The sequence below is a fragment of the Triticum aestivum genome, chromosome 6A (assembly GCF_018294505.1).
Source record: "Triticum aestivum cultivar Chinese Spring chromosome 6A, IWGSC CS RefSeq v2.1, whole genome shotgun sequence".
Taxonomy (NCBI): domain Eukaryota; kingdom Viridiplantae; phylum Streptophyta; class Magnoliopsida; order Poales; family Poaceae; genus Triticum; species Triticum aestivum.
Genome location: NC_057809.1, coordinates 452,278,973 through 452,288,270, shown reverse-complemented (window position 1 = coordinate 452,288,270; position 9,298 = coordinate 452,278,973).

Below are 9,298 nucleotides of genomic sequence, written 5' to 3'. Positions count from 1 at the left end.
TATGATGGAAAAACTGCTAGCTAACCCTTTTACAGGAGATGGAACAAAGCATCCTGATGAGCACTTAATATATGTGGATGAAGTTTGTGGATTATTTAAGCTTGCAGGTATACCCGATGATGTTGCTAAGAAGAAGGTCTTCCCTTTATCTTTGAAGGGAGACGCATTGATATGGTATAGGCTATGTGATGATATGAGATCATGGAACTATAAAAGATTGAAATTGGAATTTCATCAAAAGTATTACCCGATGCATCTTGTTCATCGTGATCGCAATTATATATATAATTTCTGGCCTCGCGAAGGAGAAAGCATCGCTCAATCTTGGGGGAGGCTTAAATCAATGTTATATTCATGCCCCAATCATGAGCTCTCGAGATAAATCATTATGCAAAGTTTTTATGCTCAGCTTTCTCATAATAATCAAACCATGGTCGATACTTCTTGTGTTGGCTCTTTTATGATGAAGACTGTTGAATTCAGATGGAATTTATTGGATAGAATTAAACACAACTCTAAAGATTGGGACCTCGATGAAGGTAAAGAGTCAGGTATGACACCTAAGTTTGATTGTGTTAAATCTTTTATGGACACCGATATTTTCCGTAAGTTTAGCACTAAATATGGACTTGACTCTGAGATAGTAGCTTCTTTCTATGAATCTTTTGCTACTTATGTTGATCTCCCTAAGGAGAAGTGGTTTAAATATCATCCTCCCATAGAAGTAAAAGTAGCTGCACCTACTAAAGTTAAAGAAAATACTGTCACTTATAATGATCCTATTGTTCCTACTTCTTATGTTGAGAAACCACCTTTCCCTGTTAGAATAAAGGATCATGCTAAAGCTTCAACTGTTGTTTGTAAAAGCAATATTAGAACTTATACACCTCCTGAGCAAGTTAAAGTAGAACCTAATATTGCTATTGTTAAAGATCTCTTGTCTGATAATATTGATGGGCATGTTATTCAGTTCGAAGGTGAAACTGCTAGAATTGCTAAACCTTGTGATAAAGATAAACATAGACCTTTGGTAGGTGTGCCTGTTATTTCTGTTAAACTAGGAGATCGTTGTTATCATGGCTTATGTGATATGGGTGCTAGTGCTAGTTTTATACCTTATGACTTGTATAAAGAAATCAAGCATGAAATTGCACCTGCTGAGTTAGAAGATATTGATGTCACAATTAAACTTGCCAATAGAGATACTATTTCAGCGATGGGAATTGTTAGAGATGCTAAAGTCTTGTGTGGGAAAACTAAATATCCTTCTAATTTTCTTGTTCTTACTTCTCCGCAAGATAGCTTTTGTCCCATTATATTTGGTAGACCCTTCTTGAACACTGTTAATACTAGGATAGATTGCAAAAAGAATGTTGTTACTATTGGCTTGGATGATATGGTTCATGAGTTTAATTTCTCTAAATTTAGTAAACAACATCGTGAGGAAGAATTACCTAGTAAGGATGAAATTATTGGTCTTGCTTCTATTGCCGTACCTCCTAGTGATCCTTTAGAACACTATTTGCTAGACCATGAAAATGATATGTTCATGAATGAAAGAAGGGAAATAGATGAAGTATTCTTTAAACAGGAACCTATTCTGCAACACAATTTGCCTATTGAAATTTTAGGGGATCCTCCTCCACCCAAGGGTGATCCATTGTTTGAGCTTAAACCTTTGCATGATAATCTTAAATATGCTTATGTTGATGAAAAGAAGATATATCCTGTTATTATTAGTGCTAACCTTTTAGAGCATGAAGAAGAAAGATTATTGAAAACTCTGAAGAAGCATCGTGCTGCTATTGGATATACCCTTGATGATCTTAAGGGCATTAGTCCCACTCTATGTCAACATAAAATAAATTTGGAAGCAGATGCCAAACCAGTTCATGATCCTCAACGATGTCTGAATCCTAAAATGAAAGAAGTGGTAAGAAAAGAAATACTCAAGCTTCTGGAGGAAGGTATAATCTATCCCGTTGCTGATAGTCAGTGGGTAAGTCCTGTCCATTGTGCCCCTAAGAAGGGAGGTATTACTGTTGTTCCTAATGATAAAGATGAATTGATTACACAAAGAATTATCACAAGTTATAGGATGGTAATTGATTTCCGCAAATTAAATAAAGCTACTAAGAAAGATCATTACCCCTTACCTTTTATTGATCAAATGCTAGAAAGATTATGCAAACATACACACTATTGCTTTCTAGATGGTTATTCTGATTTCTCTCAAATACTTGTGTCGGCTAGAGATCAATCAAAGACTACTTTTACATGCCATTTTGGTACTTTTGCTTATAGACGTATGCCTTTTGGTCTATGTAATGCACCTGCTACCTTTCAAAGATGCATGATGGCTATATTCTCTGACTTAAGATTTGTGAGGTTTTCATGGACGATTTTCCGTCTATGGCTCCTCTTTTGATGATTGCTTGAGCAATCTTGATCGAGTTTTGCAGAGATGTAAAGAAACTAATCTTGTCTTGAATTGGGAAAAGTGACACTTTATGGTTAATGAAGGTATTGTCTTGGGGCACAAAGTTTCTGAAAGAGGTATTGAAGTTGATAAAGCCAAGGTCGATGCTATTGAAAAGATGCCATGTCCCAAGGACATCAAAGGTGTAAGAAGTTTCCTTGGTCACGCTGGATTTTACAGGAGGTTCATTAAGGACTTCTCAAAAATTTCTTGGTCTCTGACTAATTTATTGCAAAAAGATATACCATTTGTCTTTGATGATGATTGTGTAGAAATATTTGAAATACTTAAGAAAGCATTAGTCTCTGCACCTGTTGTTCAGCCACCTGATTGGAATTTACCCTTTGAAATTATGTGTGATGCTAGTGATTATGCTGTAGGTGCTATTCTAGGGAAAAGAGTTGATAAGAAATTAATGTTATTTATTATGCTAGTAAGACTCTAGACAATGCTCAAAGAAATTATGCTACTACTGAAAAAGAGCTTTTAGCAGTTGTATTTGATTGTGATAAGTTCAGACCTTATATTGTTGATTCTAAAGTAACTATTCATACTGATCATGTTGCTATTAAATATCTTATGGAAAAGAAATATGCTAAACCTAGACTTATTAGATGGGTTCTCTTGCTACAAGAATTTGATTTGCATATTGTTGATAGGAAAGGAGCTCAGAACCCCGTTGCAGACAACTTGTCTAGGTTAGATAATGTTCTTGAGGACCCACTACCTATTAATGATAGCTTTCCTGATGAACAATTAAATGTTATAAGTACTTCTCGTAGTACTCCATGGTATGCTGATTATGCTAATTATATTGTTGCTAAGTTTATACCACCTAGCTTCACATACCAGCAAAAGAAAAAAGTTTTTCTATGATTTAAGACATTACTTTTGGGATGACCCACATCTTTATAAAGAAGGAGTAGATGGTGTTATTAGACGTTGTGTACCTAAGCATGAACAGGAACAGATCCTACGCAAGTGTCATTCCGAAGCTTATGGAGGACACCACGCCGGAGATAGAACTGCACATAAGGTATTGCAATCTGGTTTTTATTGGCCTACTCTCTTCAAGGATGCCCGTAAGTTTGTCTTGTCTTGTGATGAATGTCAAAGAATTGGTAATATTAGTAGACGTCAAGAAATGCCTATGAATTATTCTCTTGTTATTAAACCATTTGATGTTTGGGGCTTTGTTTATATGGGACCTTTTCCTGCCTCTAATGGATATACACATATTTTAGTTGTTGTTGATTACGTTACTAAGTGGGTAGAAGCTATTCCAACTAGTAGTGCTGATCATAACACTTCTATTAAAATGCTTAAAGAAGTTATTTTTCCGAGGTTTGGAGTCCCTAGATATTTAATGACTGATGGTGGTTCACACTTTATTCATGGTGCTTTCCGTAAAATGCTTGCTAAATATGATGTTAATCATAGAATTGCATCTCCTTATCACGCACAGTCTAGTGGTCAAGTAGAGTTGAGCAATAGAGAGCTCAAATTAATTTTGCAAAAGACTGTTAATAGGTCTAGAAAGAATTGGTCCAAGAAACCTGATGATGCATTATGGGCTTATAGAACTGCATATAAAAATCCTATGGATATGTCTCCGTATAAAATGGTTTATGGAAAAGCATGTCACTTACATCTCGAACTAGAACATAAGGCATATTGGGCTATTAAAGAGCTCATCTATGATTTCAAACTTGCCGGTGAAAAGAGGTTATTTGATATTAGCTCACTTGATGAATGGAGAACCCAAGCTTATGAAAATGCCAAGTTGTTTAAAGAAAAAGTTAAAAGATGGCATGACAAAAGGATACAAAAGCGTGAGTTTAATGTAGGTGATTATGTATTGCTATACAACTCTCGTTTAAGATTTTTTGCAGGCAAACTTCTCTCTAAATGGGAAGGGACCTATGTTATCGAAGAGGTCTATCGTTCCGGTGGCATAAAGATCAACAACTTCAAAGGCACAAATCCTAAGGTGGTAAACGGTCAAAGAATCAAACATTATATCTCAGGTAATCCCATAAATGTTGAAACCAATATTATCGAAACCGTAACCCCGGAGGAATACATAAGGGACACTTTCCGGAACATTTCAGACTCTGAAAAGGAATATGTATGTGGTACGGTAAGTAAACCGACTCCAAGACAATTTTAAGGCAATATTTCTCCATTTTGGAATATTTAGAAAAATAGAAAAATAAGTAGCAGTCTGGGAAGGACACGAGGGCCCCACGAGGGTGGTGGGCGTGCCCTACCCCTCTGGGCGCGCCCCCTACCTCATGAGCACCTCGTGTGCCTTCCGGACTCCGTTTTCTTGCACGATACGTATTTTGGTCGGTAAAAATTCATTATATAACCTCCCGAAGGTTTTGACTCCCGTATCACGCAAATATCCTCTGTTTTAGTTTCAAGCTGTTGCTGCTGCAGATTAGAGCAAGATGTCTTCTCAAGAGTCAATCAGGGAGAGACAGGTATCTAATCCGGCACCGGAACCAAGGGCAAACAGCGATGCTGACCACTTGGGGCCAGCAACGGAGGAGGAGATGGAGGCCGACTTGATGAGGGTAGATGCCATGGAGGATCAAGAAGTCACCTCTCGCTTCCGATCTGGATTCACGATGGGGGAACTACAAAGCTCAGCTATTCCAAACTCGGTTATCCCTTCCAATGTTAGATTTCTTTCTTATGAAAATATGAAGAGGAGTGTCACTTGTTCTCCCGCAGCTATGCAACACCCTTGGGTGCAAGGAGCTTTAGCTGTCACAGGAAAACTTCGTAAGGAAATAATGGACCTCAAGCAGCAAGTCAATAAGCTCGAGGAGGAGAACCGCATCCTGAGGGGAATAATCGCCAAGAATATTACACCAACAACAAAGAAGGAGACATAATCACATGGATATGGGCACTCCCCTTGGCAACTGCCAAGCTTGGGGGAGGTGCCCAGGTATCGTATCACAATCACAACTCCTATCTTTACCGTTTTTCTTAGTTCGATCCTATTAGTAGTATCTTGATCTAGTAGAATAAAGTTTATGGCATGATCTAGTTTTGAGTTTGCTTTATGATCTCTCTTTGTAATCGAGTCCGTGAGCTATATATAATAAAGATTAGTGTTGAGTCAAGGGCTTGATTATTTTGCCATGTTCTTGGGTGAATAAAAGAAAAGAGAAAAGAATAAAAAGAAACAAAGAGTTCATATTGATCTTATTGAGAGTAATGACTTCACATAGAAAGAGTATGATGATTAAAAGTTGTTGGGAGTTGGCAGACATAGCTTTGGTCATTGTTGCAATTAATAGGAAGTAATAAGGTAAGAGAGGTTTTCACATATAGATATATTATCATTGACATCTTTTATGATTGGGAGCACTCATTAAAATATGACATGCTAAAGGGTTGATGTTGGACAAGGAAGACAACGTAATGAGTTATGTCTTTCTTATATCTGAGATGAAGTATGTTGTCATGGATCCTCTAACTTGTTGAGCTTGCCTTTCCCCCTCATGCTAGCCAAATTCTCAGCACCAAGTAGAAATACTACTTGTGCTTCCAAATACCCTTAAACCAGTTTTGCCATGAGAGTCCACCATATCTACCTATGGATTGAGTAAGATCCTTCAAGTAAGTTATCATCGGTGCAAAGCAATAAAAATTGCTCTAAATATGTATGATTGATTGGTGTGGGAGAAATAAGCTTTATACGATCTTGTGATGTGGAAGTAATAAAAGCGACGGACTGCATAATAAAGGTCCATATCACAAGGGGCAATATAAAGTGGCGTTCTTTCGCATTGAGATTTTGTGCATCCAACCATAAAAGCGCATGGCAACCTCTGCTTCCCTCTGGGAAGGGCCTATCCTTTATTATTATCTTATACCTTATGCAAGAGTCACGGTGATCTTCACCATTTCTTTTTCATTTTATCCTTTGGCAAGCTCAGCATGTTGGAAAGAACATGATATATATATATTGTTGACATTTCTAATTGGATGTAGGGGAGCATGAACCATTATTGTTGACATTACCCTTGAGGTAAAAGGTTGTGGGGCAAAACTATAAGCCCCTATCTTTCTCTGTGTCCGATTAAAACTTCATAACCACGAGTATTGTGTGAGTGTTAGCAATTATGAAGGGCTAAATGATAGTTGAGTATGTGGACTTGCTTTTTAGCTCTGACATAGACTCTTCCCGATGTTATGATAAATTGCAATTGCTTCAATGACTGAGATTATAGTTTGTCGGAGCCCAATAAGGTTTATGATTTATACTTTCGCATTGTGAATAGATCATCACTTGAACATAAGTAATCATATGACAAATCTATATATGTCGCTATTATGAGAATAATCATGATGCCTTCATGTCCGTATTTTATTTTTATTGACGCCTCTACCTCTAAACATGAGGACATATTTATTGTTATCGGCTTTTCGCTTGAGGACAAGCGAGGTCTAAGCTTGGGGGAGTTGATATGTCCATTTTGCATCATGCTTTTATATCGATATTTATTGCATTATGGACTGTTATTTCACTTTATGTCACAATACTTATGGATATTCTCTCTTATTTTACAAGGTTTACATAAGGAGGGAGAATGCCGGGAGTTGGAATTCTGGGCTGGAAAAGGAGCAAATATTAGAGACCTATTCTGCGCAACTCCAAAAGTCCTGAAACTCCATGGAACATCTTAAAATAAATAAAGAAAAATCCTCGCCAAAGATGAAGGCCAGGGGGCCCACACCCTGCTCACGAGGGTGGGGGTGCCCCCCCCAAAGGTGCGCCCCCCTACCTCATGGGCCCCCTGGTGGTTCTCCGATGTCCATCTTCTTCTATATGAAGTCTTTCGATGAGAAAAAAATCAGAAGGAACTTTTCGGGACAAGACTCCGCCGCCACGAGGCGGAACCTTGGCGGAACCAATCTAGAGCTCCAGCACAGCTGTTCTGCCGGGGATACTTCCCTCCAGGAGGGGGAAATCATCACCATCATCATCAACAACGCTCCTCTCATCGAGAGAGGGCAATCTCCATCAACATCTTCATCAGCACCATCTCATCTCCAAACCCTAGTTCATCTCTTGTATCCAATTCTTGTCTCGAAGTCCGGGATTGGTGCTAGTAGGTTGCTAGTAGTGTTGATTACTCCTTGTAGTTGATGCTAATTGGTTTATTTGGTGGAAGATCATATGTTCAGATTCTATATGCATGTTATTACCCCTCTGATTATGAACATGAATATGCTTTGTGAGTAATTACGTTTGTTCCTGAGGACAAGGGAGAAGTCTTGCTATTAGTAGTCATGTGAATTTGGTATTCGTTTGATATTTTGATAAGATGTATGTTGTCTAGCCTCTAGTGGTGTTATGTGAACGTCGACTACATAACACTTCACCATTATTTGGGCCTAGAGGAAGGCATTGGGAAGTAATAAGTAGATGATGGGTTGCTAGAGTGACAGAATCTTAAACCCTAGTTTATGTGTTGCTTCGTAAGGGGCTAATTTGGATCCACATGTTTCATGCTATGGTTAGGTTTACCTTAATACTTTTGTTGTAGTTGCGGATGCTTGCAATAGAGGTTCATCATAAGTGGGATGCTTGTTCAAGTAAGAACAGCACCCAAGCACCGGTCCACCCACATATCAAGTTATCAAAGTATCGAACATGAATCATATGAACGTGGTGAAAACTAGCTTGACGATATTCCCATGTGTCCTCGGGAGCGCTTTTCCTATTATAAAAGTTTGTTCCGGCTTGTCCTTTGCTACAAAAAGGATTGGGCCACCTTGCTACACTTTATTTACTTTTGTTACTTGTTGCTCGTTACAATTTATCTTATCACAAAACTATCTGTTACCACTTATTTCAGTACTTGCAAAGAATACCATGCTGAAAACCGCTTATCATTTCCTTCTGCTCCTCGTTGGGTTCGACACTCTTACTTATCGAAAGGACTACGATAGATCCCCTATACTTGTGGGTCATCAATGTGCTACCATACTCTTATAACCTAGAACAATAGGAGGCAGCAACTTTTCCTCTTTCTCATAATGCCTGATAGGTATGTTAAAGTGTGCAGCAAGGCGCGAGGCAAAGATGCCTCCGAGGACGAGGCCCTTAGTATGGTTCAGATTTAACCGTTTAGCAACAATAGCACCTAAGCTGAAAGTAGTATCATGAAACAAGGCATGGCGCAAAATAACAGTATCAGGAACACTAAGGTTTCCATAGTTCCTGCGACCAATTAAGCATCTACTAGCAAATATTGCAAAGTAACATAGAACAGGAAAATGTATGCTAGTGATTCTCGCATCAGAAACTTTCCTCATTTCCCCTACAGCAATCATATCAATAAATCCCTCCACATCATTACGATGTGGTTCCTCTATGCTGCCCTCAAAGGGTATCTTACAAACCCAGTAGAAATCAAATAGTGACATCTCCTTAAACTCATCATATAAATAAAAATCCACTGAAGGTGGCGATCTTCTAGCATGGAAATGAAAGTTTTGCAAAAAAAATATTGGTGAGTAAGAGATATTGTTCACGCTGGTCGTGGAGGAAGGCGGTGAGGCCTGCATTCTTAGCCAAATAATAAAAATCTTCATAAATCCCGGCTTCTCTCAAGAACTCATCACAAGGCCATTCACACGGCCAAACCTCCGCAGTACGAGGGAGATTATACTCGGGCTTCTTATTCTCTTCACTTTGCTTATCCTTCGAGCTTCGGCTCGATGAGCCCCTCAAAAATCTCTTCATCTTTTTCTGCAAATTTCTGAAATTTTTAGTAACTCAAAAATAAAAGT